The sequence below is a fragment of the Papio anubis genome, chromosome 11, assembly GCF_008728515.1.
Source record: "Papio anubis isolate 15944 chromosome 11, Panubis1.0, whole genome shotgun sequence".
In the NCBI taxonomy this organism is placed as follows: domain Eukaryota; kingdom Metazoa; phylum Chordata; class Mammalia; order Primates; family Cercopithecidae; genus Papio; species Papio anubis.
In genome coordinates this window covers 91,940,522-91,958,096 of record NC_044986.1, presented here as the reverse complement: position 1 = coordinate 91,958,096, position 17,575 = coordinate 91,940,522, and the positions used below count along the sequence as shown (strand labels likewise).

Below are 17,575 nucleotides of genomic sequence, written 5' to 3'. Positions count from 1 at the left end.
CCAAGAACTGAAAGCAAGAGACTGGCTAATTTGCACCTTTCTCACCTACATCTACCATCAATGCCATCACACGGTAGGAGTGCAGTAAATGCACATAAGCTGAACTCAACCACACTGCAAGTCAGAGCTGGAAGAAAAGACACTGTTCTTTCGACAATGACTCATCTCATGCTTGGATCTTGTAATCGTTCTTCACAGGGAAAAAGAAAGACCATGAAAAAAAATTTTAAGAATGAAATAAGTTCCCTTTAGCTAAGATGAGCAAACAAATAAGGCTTTTAAATTCATCGCAATTTATTTTATTATTAGGGGATTTGTGAGAAGAAATGGGGAGTGGTACATTGACGGAAGGGCACATTACAGAGAGAGAGTGAGTGTGTGTGTACACAAAACAAAATGCTCGTCCTTCTTATCTATGTCAAGGACATTTATTTGGATTAACAGAGATATGTTGGGTGCCCTTAATCTATACATTCACAAAGTATGTCGCTAACGTCTTTGCCTCCCCAAAGTTCTGGGAGTACAGGCATGAGTCACCATGCCCAGCCTGTCAATACAGTCTTGTATATTTTTACCAAAAGAGTCTTCTCAGTGAAATGTTTAGTCAATTTAAGATAATATACTTAGCACTCAGTACAGACTTTCTTTTTTTTTTTTTTTCCAAGACAGAGTCTTGCTCTGTTGCCCAGGCTGCAGTGCAGTGACGCGATCTCGGCTCACTGCAACCTCCGCCTCCAAGGTTCATGCCATTCTCCTGCCTCAGTCTCCCGAGTAACTGGGACCACAGGTCCCGGTCGACACACCCAGGTAATTTTTTTAAGGATGGGGTTCCGCCCACCTCGACCTCCCAAAGTGCTGGGATTACAGGCTTGAGCCACCACTCCTGGCCTGGACTCTTTCTTACATACACCACTCCTATATTAACTTCAACAAAAAAGTGGAAAATCCAGGGTAGTGCTTAAGACCTCCCCATCTGAAGGCCACACTTGTTTGTATACTCTTTGAGTTATATATGTGGTTCTAACACTTCACCAGTCATTAAAATGATGTGGGAATACTCGGTAAAATGCTGGTTCCAGGATCCCCAACAGAAATACTGAAAATCTGGCCTATGATGAAGCCAAAGAATTACTTTCACAAGCTCTTCAGGTCATTGTAACGTGCAGCCAAGACTGCTCTAGAAGAGAATTATTGCTCTAGAAGAGACAGCATTGCATATCAGCCCTAAGGGGCCTCATGAAAAACACAGATTCTGAATGAATAGGTCCGGATGGGGCCCAAGACTCTGTATTTCCATCAAGTCCCCAGATGATGGAGTCACTAGCCACACTGGCTATTTAGATTCAGCTCCTCAGTTACCCCTGCCTCATTTCAAGGGCTCTACAGCTTCATGGAGCTAGTGGTCACAGGATCATCCAAAAACACATCTCTCTAAAATTTTTTTAGTATTAAGCAATGTTATAGGACACTGAATTTAGCTAGATAAAAGTATAATTAAATAACCATTAATTATATACTCTCAGTTCTATTAACTTTTAATCACTCAGAAAAGATCTGTGGGATTTCCACTACACTTCTAACTTTAATTTGAAAAAGTTATATAGAAATAATTGTTTTTCTACTTATCAAATATAGGGCTAAATAATATGCATTTTCTAACACCTCTGTGAATTTTTTCATGAAATATGTTTATGTTTGTCCCTCTTGAGAATAATACACGCACATGACTCCCCAAGGAAGTAAACAAATTTACAGAAGCATTTTTTTATTAAAGTGCTATCTTTAGAACTAGCTCACTATGACAATTCAAATCCTATTGCAAATTTGTATACAAAAGAGGAAATTTCAATAATAATCAAGGAAAACAATAATTCTCTATTTAGCATTTTAAGAAAACCAAACAAATGCTTGGCTGCTTTTTAATTGAGGAGATAAAGCACTTTAATATTGATAAAACATTTCTAGTATTTAAGTAGCACTTTTACAATTCTAAAGCCAAGAACTTTATCCATAACTCTACCAGTCTGTCAGACAACCAGGCAAACAGAATTCAACCCAGTGGTGGTTTCCTAGGCAACAAGCACAGATAGAACCACTGGGAAAAAAGAAAAAAAAAAAAAAATGAAAACAAGAAAAAGCATCGCAGCATTTCCAGTAGGCTTAAAAAATGCATTTTAATTGTCAAAATGTCACAGACAACAATATTGAAAGTCATTTCCTTGGAAATGATTCAAAGCAGAATGCCATTTTCATTACAGCAAACGAGGTGTGGAAAAATAGAAAAATTAGATTCCCTTCCTTTGCTCTAAATTAAGTAGGGATGGTGATCAATCTTATTTGATTTTACAAAATGTATCTACATTAGTACGGATTTCTAATACGCCTCCTTAGTCTTCTCTGCAAATATTACCATACATTGATTCAACATAAAAAGAAGAGTCATCCAGGATAATGGGCTAGCATAAGATGAAGCATGTGGCTGAAGATCATCTGCTGCAAAGACAGGCTCGTACCTGCTCATGTCTTAATTCACATGGTAAACCACACACTTCAAAACACAGACTCAAACAGAACAAGGCTGTTCATATTCACGCACGGCTCTAGTTTCCTCATCTATAACAAAAACGGCTTACCTTCTATCTTAAAAACTTTTCTGGCCCTACCAGCTTTTGATTTTTAGAAATAAAATACAGAAGGGCTGTTTTGTCTAGAAAGACTGCTTACAAAGTAAATACTATATTCTAAGGCATTTTAAAACTTTTTCTTTATAGGACCTAAATATTGACAGTTAACCTTTAGAAAATAATATTTGAAATGTCCTACTACATGGCTATTAAAATGTCTAAATCTTGCACCAGCTTTTGTAACCCTGATGGCATTTACTCTTATAACCTTGTCAGAAACATTTACTTGGATTAACAGAAATGTGTTGGGTGCCCTTAATCTACACTTTCAAACAATATGTCACTATCATCTTGTGAAATCATCTGTATTTTCTTCTGAAGAATCTTTTCAGTCAAATGCTTAGTCAATTTAGAAACTCAGGTCGAATTGATCAAGTAATTCAGTCAAAACTACCAATTCAGTAGCTGCAGGCAAATATCACTAAAGCGTTTTTCTGATAATTCACCTCTCAATGATTGGTAAATGAGGGAATGAATAGCAAAATGGAAATTCCAAGAAAGAAAATGTTTACCATTTTTTCTGTCTACCTTATATATTTACAAAGCAAGATTAATGTATTATAATTCATTTTTCCAAGCCAACCACCTGCCATTGAGCTTCATTAGATCAATGTTAATGCCTTAGTCAATCAGTTGCACCACTGGCGTGGCCTTGAGTATCTGGCTGCATTTGCGCATATTTCCCTTTGTGATATATACTTCTCCTCATTTAAAAGCTAGTATAATGCAAGACATGCAAGCTATAAAAGAATAAGTTGATAATGCAAAGCAAAGTAAATGCCAACAAATGGCGGCACATGCATACGTTACCTTATTCCAATGTCTTCAATCAATTCAAAAAAATGTGACCTGTGTGTGGCACAGGGGATCTCTACTCCTGGCTCATACTATTGCATGAAAGAGAATTATTAAATTTTCAGGACTTTTTGAGAGTTGATGGTTAAATAAAATTATTAAAAATTATAATACAGGCCAGGCACGGTGGCTCATGTCTGTAATCTCAGCATTTTGGGAGGCCAAGGCAGGCAGATCACCTGAGGTCAGGAGTTCCAGACCAGCCTGGCTAACATGGTAAAATCCCATTTCTACTAAAAATACAAAAATCAGCTGGGTGTGGTGGCAGGCACCTGTAATCCCAGCTACTCAGGAGGCTGAGGCAGGAGAATCACTTGAACCCGGGAGATGGAGACTGCAGTGATCCGAGATAGTGCCATTGCACTCTAACCTGGGCAACAAAAGTGAAACTTGGTCTCAAAAAAGAAAGAGAGAGAGAGAGAGAAAGAGAGAAACACAGAGAGAGAGAGAGAGAGAGAGAAAGAGAGAAAGAGAGGGAAGGGAAGGGGAAGGGGAAAGGGAAGGGGAAGGGAAGAAAGAAGGAAGGACAGGGAGAGAAAGAAAGAAAAGAAAAAAAATTATAGTACATAAACTTCCAACTAAATTATATGAAAACAAAGATAATACTCAAAACTATTCATGTTCTAATTATTTTACTATATTTTATTAGTATCTACACACATGATGCATCTTCTCCGTCTGTTACCATATTACTGTTTGCCACCATTCATCTCATCCCAACTCAACATTCAGTGACATCAACTTGGTAGCCTGAATCTGGACATGATACTCGTATTTACACCATGGAAATGGGAAAATGTGACAAAGCCAGGTTTCTGTGGTTTTCAGAGAGCTGGATGTTAACATTTCCCAACACAGCGGTGAATCTAGAGAACCCACACAAATTCCCTACTCTTCGGTACTCACCAAAAATACAAGGCGCTACAGGATTATGTAGCAACTCTATGGAATCCGGAAATACCTACTGAAGAAACTATGACTTGACCAGACTCCTATGGCATAAGTAAGGTTAGACAGGAGAGCACCAAAGAGAAGTTTTACCAGGCAAAGGGAAAAACAAGTGCCTAGAGTTAAGCAGGAAGAAGCCTCATCCAAGAAATTCAGAGGCCCTGCGTGCTAGTCATGAGGTAGAAGAGGTAAGGCTGCAAAGACACAGAACAATTCTTATACACTTGAACAAAACATACCAGTATTCTTAACTGTACTGGGAAGCTACTGAAGGTTTTTAAGCATGGGGATAGAAGGAAGAGAGATGTGAATTATTAAACGATCACGCTTGACTAAACTGGAGAATGAATCAAAAGACTGCCCAAGAAAAGATGTAGAAAAAGTGACCAGAAAGCAGGTCCAGTGCCTCCAAACTTTCCTGATAACATAGCCCTGTTAGGAAAATCTTTCTGAGCATGCAGCTGTATAGGACTTTTATTTAATGATCATTTAAATGCTCAATTCCACTAATATAAATATTATTAAACATATACAAGAAATAGGAAATTTTACAATGTGAGATAATAAAATACAAATATGTTAAGTCCTGATACTCTTTTTTAAATAATTGCTGTTCCCCTAATCCCCATGTTGATCAAAGGTCCCCATATTCGTTTTCCATGCCTCAATGGTTCCGCATCACACTTCACAGATCACTGATGAAGCCAGCTTTGGGAGATGAAATGTTGGATGCACAGGTAACAGGATTGATAAGGTCTGCAGAGCTGGAGCCGATTCCACTGTCAGGGAAGACCAAGCTCAGACATTCCACACTAAGAAAAACCTCTTCAAAACTTAGCACCATGACTGTGACCAAGTTCCAGTCCCTGACCCCAGTTTGCCTACTGAAGACAACACAATGGTTGAGCCCAATTTCCTGGCACTCAATTTCACCAGGGGCAAACAGAAAATGTTAAACTCATTGAGATGCCATTGCTTCCTAACTATTTGTACTCATAAACAAAAAAAGCAAAAACAAAATCCCACAACTCAACACAAGTACAGTGGTCACTGTGTTCTGGCATCCTACTGCAGACAAGCAGATCTGCCCATCAATGCTTCTGACACCTGCCAAGTAAGACCTCATCCAACACACAGTCACAGTGCCCACAGAAACATCAGTCTGCAGTTCTGTAAGAAGTTCATCAGAGGCCAAATAAAGGAAAATCTGAATTGGCAAGGAGAACCCACGTTTATTCGTACTCTTGGAAAGATTCATCACTCGGATAATCAAGGGTAGAATCACTACATTTTCAGACATTGCTGTGAAAACTGAATTTGAGCCAGGGTGCTCTTGATGTTAACTTACTTTTCAGCATTTGCAAAATAAAAGCAATGATTCCAAATAGTGATCTGTGAATACCCTTGCCCATTAATAGGGGCAAGGCTACTTTGAGAAATGACTGATTATAGGTATGCGGCAGAAAATACATTAGAAGAGCATGGAACACAGTCACAGCAGAAACTAAGGATGCTGTTACCAACAGCTCTCAGGAGTCAGCTTAGAAGGGCCTGGCTATTCAAATGTGGGGCAACTGGAGCATCAGTAAGAAGCATAATGCAACCGGCTGCAATAATAACTATGTTGATATTTGTGAGTTCTTAATGATATCTTTTTTTTAAAAAAAAAAAAAAGGGAAACATGAACCATGAGGATGTGGCCCTAGAAAACCAACTTATTTTTTCTAAAACCAATAAAGGAAGAGGCCAGCCATGGTGGCTCATGCCTGTAATACCAACACTTTGGGAAGCTAAGGTGGGTGGATCACTTGAGATCAGGAGTTTGAGACCCGCCTGGGCAACATGGCAAAAGCCTGTCTCTATAAAAATACAAAAATTAGCTGGCATGGTGGTGTGCGTCTATAGTCCCAGCTACCTGGCAGGTTAAGGTGGGAGGATTGCTTGAGCCTAGGAAGACTTGGCAGCAGCATCACCGCACTGGGTGTCCAGCCTAAGTGACAGAGCAAGACCTTGTCTCAAAAGGGAAGAAAAAAAAAAAAGAAAAAGAAAAAGAAACAAAAACAAAACTGATTAAGAAAGAGATGAAATGAAGCATTTGGCCTACATTTTCCATACGAACAGTATACCTCAGACTAACTGGCAAGAATAGCTGACAAGGAAAAGTTTCTGTTTATAGAAATATTCCCCTAATAAATAAAGGAATGAGAGTAATAACAGGTAAACAGATAAAAGATCCACGTAATAATTACCAGGGGCTGCTCACAAAATGATGAACAACCACATATCCCCCATCTGCTGATGGAACCACACAACAATACCTGGAGATAATATTATTACAAATTCAAATCAGAGTTATGTTAAGAGTCTACATCCGACTATCAGTTTATAAAAAACACAGAAGTTATAGAACATGGTAGATACCACAGGGACGGATTCAGCGAAGTCAAGACAGGAGGAAGCTGCAGGAGAAAACAAGCCCAATTTCAATGAAGAAACTGAAACACATGCACAGGGGTCAGGAGGAGGAACAACCTGTAGACTAAAAGAATCTGAAGAGCTATATCAATCAAATGTAAGGTGTGGGTTTTGTGTGGACTCTAAACAAGCCAAGTATAAAGCGACATTTACAAAACAATCAGAAATGTTAATAACCCTACTACATACAGCATTAAGTATTTTTGTTATTAAACAGTACTATTTTTAATATTTCATGTTTTGAAAACGTATACTAAAACATTTTCAGACGAAGTGACATGAGGTCTGAAATATGTTTCAAAATAATCCTGTTTGGATGAGTTTGTAGGAATATAGATGCAGCAAGATTAGCCATAAATTAATAATTGTTAGAGCTGATAGTTGAGCTGTATGTTTAAACTTTTCTGTAATAAAAAACTTAATGAAATAATGTGATCCAGCAATGCAGAATATTATAAAGACTAGTGAAAAATATCCAATGTAGTAATACTAAATACAATTGGTCTTCTTATCTGTTGGTTCCACATCCATGGATTCAAACTGAATGCACGGATTGAATCTCAACAGATTGAAAATACTTGAAAAAGAAAATATAAATAACAAATAATGCAAAAATTAAAAATAATGCAAATAAAAACAATAGAGTATAACTATACAGCATTTACATTGTGTTAGGCCTTATAAGTAATCTGGAGATGATTTAAAGTGTACAAGAGGATGTATGCAGGTTATATGCAAACTAGTACACGATTTTAAATAAGAAACTAAGCATCTTCAGATTTTGGTAGCTGTAGGAATTCCTGGAACCAATCCCCAAGTGATATTGAGGGATGACAGTGAGAGCTTTCCCCCATAATTAAGGCTATATTTTTTGAAAGAAAAGCTGCCTAAAGTCACATCTTCACCATAATAATTTCTACAATATTTTCTGCATTACAGTGTCATAAATCTCTTTAGAACAGGTTGTGCTGACTTTATACAACAGTCATTGAGAAGAGGTATGGTTTTACTGAAAAGAATTGCTAAATCAAGCCTCCTAAAATGCTGTTCCTCACAAGTTAAATGAGCTAGGAAGCAACATGAAATTTAACAAGATGATCAGTGGGTCAAGATGTGGCCTCAACTCCATTTACGTAGATGTGCTTTGACTATGAAAAGAAGTAACAAATACTATTGTAGTGTGATTTCTTCCATCTTTAAAAAAGATGAAACACATTTAATTATAATAAAGTTACAAATGCAAAGCAGTTGTATTTTACCCACACATACTTAGATCTTGCGAAATAATTCAAGGGGCAATGGAGCAATATACAAAAACAGTGGTGAAGAAATGTAAAGAAGTGCTTTTATTTCCCTCTCCTAGCTCCTCAAAGAACTTCTTATACTATTTTGATTTCCATAAGGTATATTACTATAAGATGTTCAAAAAGATTATATTTACCAGTAAGATTGTAGGTAAGTAGGCAGAAAAAAAAAAACCAAAAATGTCAAATATGAGTAGCATAGAACTGAGAAGCTTGAAACCCATAGGAACTGACAGCAAATTATAAGAAGCAGTCAGATGTAGACAGAGACACTTCAGTATTTCTCAGCTTCATTTGATTAATAATTCCTTTAAAAGTCTGAGGGAGATGCACAAGTGTGGTACGTAGGTATTCATTTCAAAGACAGTGTTTAGGAAAATAAATCTAGAAAATAATCCATGGAATACAACATTTATTTAAGACATATTAGTCACTGTCTCGTGAGTTTTATACACATCATTCTAATTTCACACATGCCATTTATGTCACGCTTTATTCTTGCTACGAATACTTGAAGTAAAAAGGCCACTATCCCCTCGGCACAGTGTTGCTCACACCTGTAATTCCAGCACTTTGGGAGGCCAAGGCAGGAGGATGAGGCCAGGAGTTCGACACCAGCCTGGCCAACATGGTGAAACCCTGTCTCTACTAAAAACACAAAAATTAGCCAGCTATGGTGGTACACGTCTGTAATCCCAGCTACTTGGGGGGCTGAGACACAAAACCTCTTGAACCCAGGAGGCGGAGGTTACAGTGAGCTGAGATTGCACCACTGCACTCCAGCCTGAGCAAAAGAGCAAAACTCTGTCTCAAAAAGAAATTAAAAATGAACAAAAATTAAAAAGCCTACATCAATACTCAATTTTCAGCCAATAAATAAGGATAATCACTTACGTGTGAACATAGAAAAATAAAGGTAATGAATCACTGCAACACACACACACACACACACTCACTCCTACCTTTTTTAGACACTTAGAATAGCACTGAAGTAATAGCCCTGACTCTTGCATAAGAAAGTATAACACACATATGACCATTTCATTACCAATAGATGGTGAAACATCATTTACTGTAGATGAGTCCAGAGGAAGACATACAGCAGCCAAGTTCCTGAGAATAAAAGTATGCCTCCAATGGTTACTCAATTTGTTTAGCGCAAGCCTTTTTTCTCTAAGGACATGTTTTTTGTTTTTTTTTTATGTTGATAAGGAATAATATAACTACAAGATTATAGCTAAATCATCCTCTTAAGCAATAAAGCTTTGTTCTTAGATTTTAACAAAATGCAGCAATCTACAATCCTTTAATAAAAAGAGTATGTGAAGACGGATGATAAATTAAAAACCAAAGAGTTATCATTTCAGATGTGCTTTCTGTAACTATGTTTTCTAATCAAGGGTGTCTCCATTTTCTACGATGATAGACTATTGCACTGGACACTCAGCAAGCATACAACAGGTGAGGAAATAGACACAAAATGTTATCTGTGAGGTTTCCATATAAAATTACAATCTTGGCGAATGTATACAAATTGAAAGAGGTTTTAGTGGAAAATAGTGTGAAATATTTCCTCAGTGTAAAAAAAAAAAAAAACCCCATTAAAGGAATCTGCTAACTAAAATATGAAGTACACATATGAACGTGGATCTGTTGAAATTTTATATTTATAACATATGAATAGTCTTTTATCATGCTGCATTATCTAGAACCTGAAATGAATTAAGCATACTCTCTATTTCTCTAAGCCAACTCTGCCCAAGACCATGCGGCCCTTCCTTTTGATGTCACTGCCAGTTTGACAGGGCTGAGAAGAAAGGGGAGTCCAGCCATCTCTCAGTGTCTGTGGGAGATTGGTCCCAGATGCCTGAGAATGCTCAAGTCCCGGATATGACATAGCATAGTATTTGCATACAACCTACACATATCGTCCAGGACACATTAAATCATCTCTACGTTATTTATAATACCTAATACAATGTAACTGCTATATAAATCGTTTTTATACTGTATGGTTTAGGGAACACTGACAAGAAAAAAAAGTCTGTACAAGTTCAGTACAGATGCAATTTTTTTCAAAACATTTTCAATTCATGTTGGTTGAAGCCATGGATATACAACACACAGGCATGGAGGGCTGACTACATACTTCTTGAATGCAAAGCATCAAACCCATGCTACACACACTCACAGGGATGATGAAGATGTGATTCTGACTTTATAAAACCTTATGTGCTACAGAGGCCTGGAAGTAGCTACCAAATAAAGCAGAATGTAGGACACACACAAAACTAGAAAAGGGTGCTATGCTTAAGAAAATTTTAATTCTCTAAAAGATTAGCAAATGCCCAAGAATGCACTTTTTCACAATCGAAAGAAGAAAGTAAGTTGTAAAACAAAAATGGCCTTTAGGTCAGTGTGCATAAGAAGACTCATTAGAATCAATCTTCCATCATTTTTAAAGCATCTGTTCAAATCAGAATTATTGGAAATGTCTAAAATAGGCCAGGCACAGTGGCTCACACCTGTAATCCCAGCACTTTGGGAGGTCAAGGCAGGCAGATCACCTGGGGTCAGGAGTTTGAGACCAGCCTGGCCAACATGGCAAAATCTCATCTCTACAAAAATACAAAAATTAGCTGGGTGTGGTGGCTCATGCCTGTAATCCCAGCTACTCAGGAGGCTGAGGTGGGAGAACAGCTTGAACCTGGGATTGGAGGCTGCAATGAGCCAACATCACACCACTGCACTCCAGCCTGTTATGTTCCAATAACAAAAGTTACATAAAATAACAAATTATAATAACATAAAATGAGGCCGGGCGCGGTGGCTCAAGCCTGTAATCCCAGCACTTTGGGAGGCCGAGACGGGCGGATCACGAGGTCAGGAGATCGAGACCATCCTGGCTAACCCGGTGAAACCCCGTCTCTACTAAAAAATACAAAAAAACTAGCCGGGCGAGGTGGCGGGCGCCTGTAGTCCCAGCTACTCGGGAGGCTGAGGCAGGAGAATGGCGTAAACCTGGGAGGCGGAGCTTGCAGTGAGCCGAGATCTGGCCACTGCACTCCAGCCTGGGTGACTGAGCGAGACTCTGTCTCAAAAAAAAAAAAAACAAAAAAAAAAAACATAAAATGAATACAGTAACATAACTTGTGTTACAATAACTTTATGCTTAAAAGTAAAATAAGTCATACAGAAGGGAGGAGGAGAGCTTGAACAAGAGAGTACCAGTGAAAGAATGAAACTTCCCAACATGCACAATATTCACAACCTGTACATAATTTTTCTCATCAAAATTTCACATCTATAGCACTAAAAAATTACTATAAAAATTACTTTTAATTGTGCAAAAGAGCTAAAAATAACCAATTTTGTTACCACAGATTTTTGTTTTTTATCAAGCAACCACAATTATGTAATGGTTGAGTTTTATTTATACAAATATTGCCCCATAGGGCTCACCTAAATAAAAAATGGTCTCAAAGAAATACACACTAATATAGTTTGGATACTTGCCCCCTGCCCAAATCTCATGTTGAACTGTAATCCCCAATGCTGGAGGTGGGGCCTGGTGGGAGGTGGCTGAATCCTGGGGACGGATCCTTCATGGTTTGGTGCTGTCTTCATGACAGTGGGTTCTCAGGAGAGCCGATAATTTAAAAGTGTGTGTGTGTGGCACCCCCCTCCGCCTGACTTGCTCCTGCTTTCGTCACGTGATGTGCCTGCTCCCCCTTCAACTTTCACCATGATTGTAAACTACCAGAGGCTTCCCTAGATGCCAAGCAGATGCCAGTGCCATGCTTCCTAGAAAGCCTGCAGAACGGTGAGTCAATGAAAGTTACCCCAGTCCCAGGTATTTCAGAATGGGCTAATACACTCACTAGATCATTACTGTTCATTACTTTCCTTCCCAAAATACTGAAATCAAAATGATCAGCCCATTAATATCACTGGATCAGATGCTCATTTCATATTATCATGGAAGATGATGCATTTGTAAAGTGCATTATTTTCACACTACTGTAAATATTTAAATGTATGTAAAATGTGGTAGGCAAAATAATGTCCCTCACCACCCACCCCTGCCAAAAAAAAAAAAAAAAAAAGATGTCCACATCTTAATCCCTAGAACCTGCCATGTTACCTTACATCACACATGTGATTAAGGTAAAGACTTGACATCAGGACATTACCCTAGTGGTATGGAATGAATGTTGTGTCCACCAAAACTCAGGAGTGGACATCCTAACCCCCAAGGTGATGGATAGGATGTGGGGCCTTGTGGGAGGCTGTGTCCTCATGACTTGGATTAGTGCCCTTATTAAAATGACCCAATGGAGCTTGTTGGCTCCTCCCACCATGTAAGGACATAGTGAGAAGTAAAGATCTATGAGAAGGCAAGCCTTCACTAGACACCAAAACTGCTGGCACCTTGATCTTGCACTCCCAGCCTGTAGGACATGAGAAATGTGGTTTGGTTGTGTATAAGCCACCCAGTCTAAGGTATTCTGTTGAAGCAGCCTGAATGGACTAAGACAGTGGTCTCATTTGTAGCGATATAGACGCACATACACACACACACACACACACACACACGCAGAACTACATATACCCTGCTTTCCAAAATTGGAGAAAATAAACTATGCCTTAGATTTGGCTAGGTATGGTGGTGACTCCCTATAGTCCCAGCTACTGCGGAGGCTCAGAGAGAGGATTACTTGAGCATAAGCAACACAGCAGGATCCCATCTCAAAAAAAAAAAAAAAAACTTTGATTAAACTAATTTCACACTTTTGAAGAAAAGAGAAGGACAGATCTTAGACAAGGGGGAAAAGTGAGGAAGGCAGAGCTGGTGACTTCTCTTCTGGCAGAAGCACAGACGCAGGCCCATGCATATCCCTGCCCAGCTGGCTTTCCTCCCCCTCCTCAAAAGGGATCCAACTGAACCATGGATCACAACCCATACTGTGCAGTTTTGGGCGTCAGTGTCCTTGTTTCTGCCTCCCATTCCCAACTCCCTTATTCTGGTTATTAAAAACAAAATTGGCTATTATCGAATATTAGTAGATACTCATGTACTACTTAGACAAACTGATCACCAGCTGTTTTTCTTGTTCTAAGCCACAAATCGTTAGGCTATAACATCTCTGCCAAGCAATACAATATTCTTTTCCAATTCATTAACACAAATTCTGTATTTAAAATAAATACTTCTCAAGCTGTTTTAAATAACAAATTAACGAATGAATCGGCCATGGCTCAAAATGACATTTTAATTAAATGTGATGATAGGTTGAGTACTCGAGCAGCTCGCTAAAATGCCCTTTGCTTACACTTTTTCCATATTATGGCTGGGCGAGGCATGCCTAACGGATCTAACTGTAATTTTCCATCTTAAACACAGGATCTATCTTTTAAAAATAATTTATTTTTCTTAAATTACATGCTATTCCTATAGTCCTTCCATATATAACCTCACTAAATATCAGCTCAGTGTGTGCATACATATATATGTATTTGTATATACAGACATTACATACTGTTTTAAAAAATTACTACCACAGTACTGCTAAAAAGACAAGAAAAAGCAGCTTTGTGTGATGTGGTAGAAACACAACTGCAGGAGAGACAACAGGCTGCTGTGATGGCTATTACATATTTACCCGTTCCTCTGTGAGGAAGAGTGGGAAAGTGATTTATAGTGGCTGTTTAATCCCTAGGGTAGAAAATTTAGGGTGCAGAAAACTTTCTCCAGTTTTAGAGAGAACATAGATAGAAAGGCATTCTATGCTGGGAATACACAGTGTGCCAGTACACAAGAATAAACAGGTTGATGGTTTGGATTTATGAGAACGAGAGGGAGAAATAGTAGATGATGTCATAATGCTCCTTTTATGGAGTTATGAAAATCATTCATTTTATATATGGTTAACTGTTTTCAAATGCCAGAGAGAAAAGCAGTTAAAGCAGGGATCAGTTCTGAGACATAGAGATTTTATAAAAATGAGCTTTACTCTGGGAAAGTGCTATCATCAACCCATTCTTGAGCAAAACTATGCTCACTGCACTTCCACATTCACAAGCCATGCAGTGCACACACTGGAGTCCCCAGATTTTTTAAAGAGATGGGGTCTCACTCTGCCACCTAGGCTAGAATGCAGTAGTATGATCACAGTTCACTGTAGCCCGAACTCCTTGGTTCAAACAAGCCACTTGCCTCAGCCTCCTAAGTAGCTGAGACTACAGGTGTGAGCCACCAGGTACAGTTATTTTTATTTTTTACTCTTTTTGCAGAGACAGGATCTTACTATGCTGCCCATGCTGGTCTTGAACTCTTGGCCTCAAGTGGTGAACCTCCCACCTCTGCCTCCCAAAGTGCTGAGATTATGAACTGAGCCAATGTGCTCGGCTCCAAGATTATTTAAAAAAAAAAAAAAAGTATTTGCTGATATGTAGGCAATAAATTGACAAATAACAGTTTGTAAATTACTAATTTACCAATCAATATAAATAAATAAACACAAAATAACACCATGAATTAATAAACTGATTTAGACTTCTTTTTTTCCTTTAAAATGTAGCACAGAGAGAAACTACTAGCTGTCCATTCCATGGAAAAGTTAGAGGTGAGAATCTCAGAGGCACACTTATCAGCACCTTGCGGGCTCGTGGGCAGCTTTCTCTTAGTCCTTCACTGGTTGGGAATGACTCTGAAATTCTGAGATACGAGGCACCTCTCTAGCTTTGTAGAGGAGCCAGGCAGGAGCAAACAGAACTGGGGACACAAAGCCATTGCTGACACTAAAGGCAACAAACAAATAAATAAGCAAACATATTCTCAAGAAGTAAAGAAGAGATCTGTATCAAGTGCAGCAAGAAGAGGGGAAAGGATTTTATCTGCCAGGCTTTCATGTTGACAAAATAATCCACAATATGGGTCTCTATGTGACATGCACCAACAGAAAAAAGAACCCAAATACCTGGTTGGATTGAAAGAGAAAAACAAAAAACAAACAAACAAAAACTCTTGTTTATTGACCAGTGTACAGTCTAATCTTGGCAATTGAAACAAACTCTTTCATACCATTATTTTCTTCTTTTAATACACGTCTTATTACCATTTGGAAATGGGATTTCTTGCTTTGATTTAAATAGACTTTCATATTCACAGCTACATTCCCATTACAAATTTTCGAGTGTAAGTAACTATTTCTGCTTCCGATAAACAGGTAACATAATTAGGCAAATAAGGCTTATTCCCATGCAAAGGTAAGAATACCAGGCAAGACCTCAGAGTCAAGTCAAATATAATAGTCAAGGGCAAAGAGAAGTGAAGAGGGAAGAATTGGGCAGTAGGGGAATCTTTTGTGTGGAAAAGAATGAATGTGTAAACCTGTCCTTCCCTAAGATTTCATCAGGTTTTGAATGATACAGAGAGCTTTGTGTACAGGGGGTGCAGTAGCACATGGTTTGGGTCTAGTTTCAAAGGCAAATTCTGTGACTCACACCATCCTAATAGGTCACATGTCAAGGCTCTGTGGATATCCAACAGACAGCCCTGTGGACCCCCAAAAGGCAAGCCTTTCCAGATGAAGGCCAGGCCAATGTCTACATCTGATGACATGGGGCAGAGTATCTCTAAAAAATGGGGCCAGTGGACTGTGCCAGTTACTATTATAAAGTGTAAAATATTATATTACATACATGTGAAGATTTTTAATTTCAGGGCTTCACAGAGATGCAATTAAATATATGGGCCAAATATTTATTCTGCTTAAAGACAACTTAGAAATACTGATGTCAGGCTGCATATGGTGGCTCACGCTTATAATCCCAGCACTTTGGGAAGCTGAGGCAGGTGGATCACTTGAGGTCAAGAGGTCGAAGCCAGCCTAGCCAACATCATGAAAGCCCATCACTACTAAAAATACAAAAATTACCAGGAATTCTGGCAGATGCCCGTAATCCCAGCTACTGGAGAGGTTGAGGCAGGAGAATCACTTGAACCCGGGAGGTGGAAGTTGCAGTGAGCTGAGATGGCACTACTGCACTCCAGCCTAGGCAACAGAGAGAGACTCCATCAAAAAGAAAAGAAAAAAAAAAGGAAAAGAAATACTGATGACATGACAGATAGGAACTGCAAAGATTCTTGGGACTTACCAAAGTCAGGTGTTTGGAAATGCCACAGATCTTGAGGGATAATAAATGCTCATGCATTTTCAGCAATACCTCTGCTTGTCTTGAATTTGGAGACCTGAGCTTCAGTTATGCCATGAGTACAGAATGTTATCATTTTACATCAAGCCTCAATTTCCAAATGGTAAACATCAGGAAGGTGAACTGGGAAGTTTCCTAAGGAGCTGTTATACCCAACAGATTCATGAAAATCTTTTCCAAATGTCTCCTATACAATATATTGATGGCCTCAATGGGGAGAAACCATGCACATGTCTCAATTTTCATGCACCCAATGGGAGCAAAGAATTCCTGGGTAACATAAGCAGATATAAATGACATGATACACTGAAAAGAGTATAATGTTACTTAACTCTGCTCCAATGTCAACTCCACAGATGAAATGTTTCAGTCCACCAAGGTGATCACTTTTATGTTATTAATGTGTTAGAAAACCTAATATTACTTATGTCACTATGTATGGAAAATATATCTTGTTCATGTTTTATGGATGAAAAATGTCAACAAATTAAAAAAATAATTTTGCAACAAAAATCACCATATGTTAAAGGCCATTTAATTGGAAATCTGAAGGATAAAATACATTTCATTGTGATTGCAAATACTAGTGAAAAAGATTTTATTTGTGTTATTTAAATATAGTTCTCTGAACACACAAGTTGGTTCACAGTGTGCCTGCTGCTGTCTTATCTGCCACCGCCTGACAGCCTGTCTTATCTGCCGAATTGCTCATTAGGTTTGGCAATTTTCACCTGCGCTTCCAGTTTATATTTCAGCGGCGAATACACATCAGCCTGCTTTTACCATCTTCTGCAGTGAGCTTCCAACACTCCCATCGTAGCATGGTGTCCCTGATCTGCACCCCTCCAAACACATCTTGCATATACACCATTATTTTTAAATGCCAACACAGCTCCCAGTTTTCTAACCAAAACTACAGAATGTGCAAAGCAAGCCCTGTATTACAAATACTAAGATGACCGATAATTTCCTTAATTTTTTAACGCAAAAAAGAACACATAAACCATATAAACTTAATTTCTTAAATGCTCATTTTAGAGAGTATTTCTGAGTGGGGCGCAGGGGACAAGAGACCAGAAGATCCTCTTCCAA

At 38.5% G+C, this 17,575-nt stretch overlaps 1 protein-coding gene across 31 annotated transcripts in view; it reads right to left on the bottom strand.

The window, feature by feature from the left end:
• Positions 1-17,575, bottom strand: part of PARD3 (par-3 family cell polarity regulator) — a 711,028-nt gene that overhangs the window by 380,492 nt on the left and 312,961 nt on the right. The gene's annotated exons all lie outside the window — the stretch shown is intronic.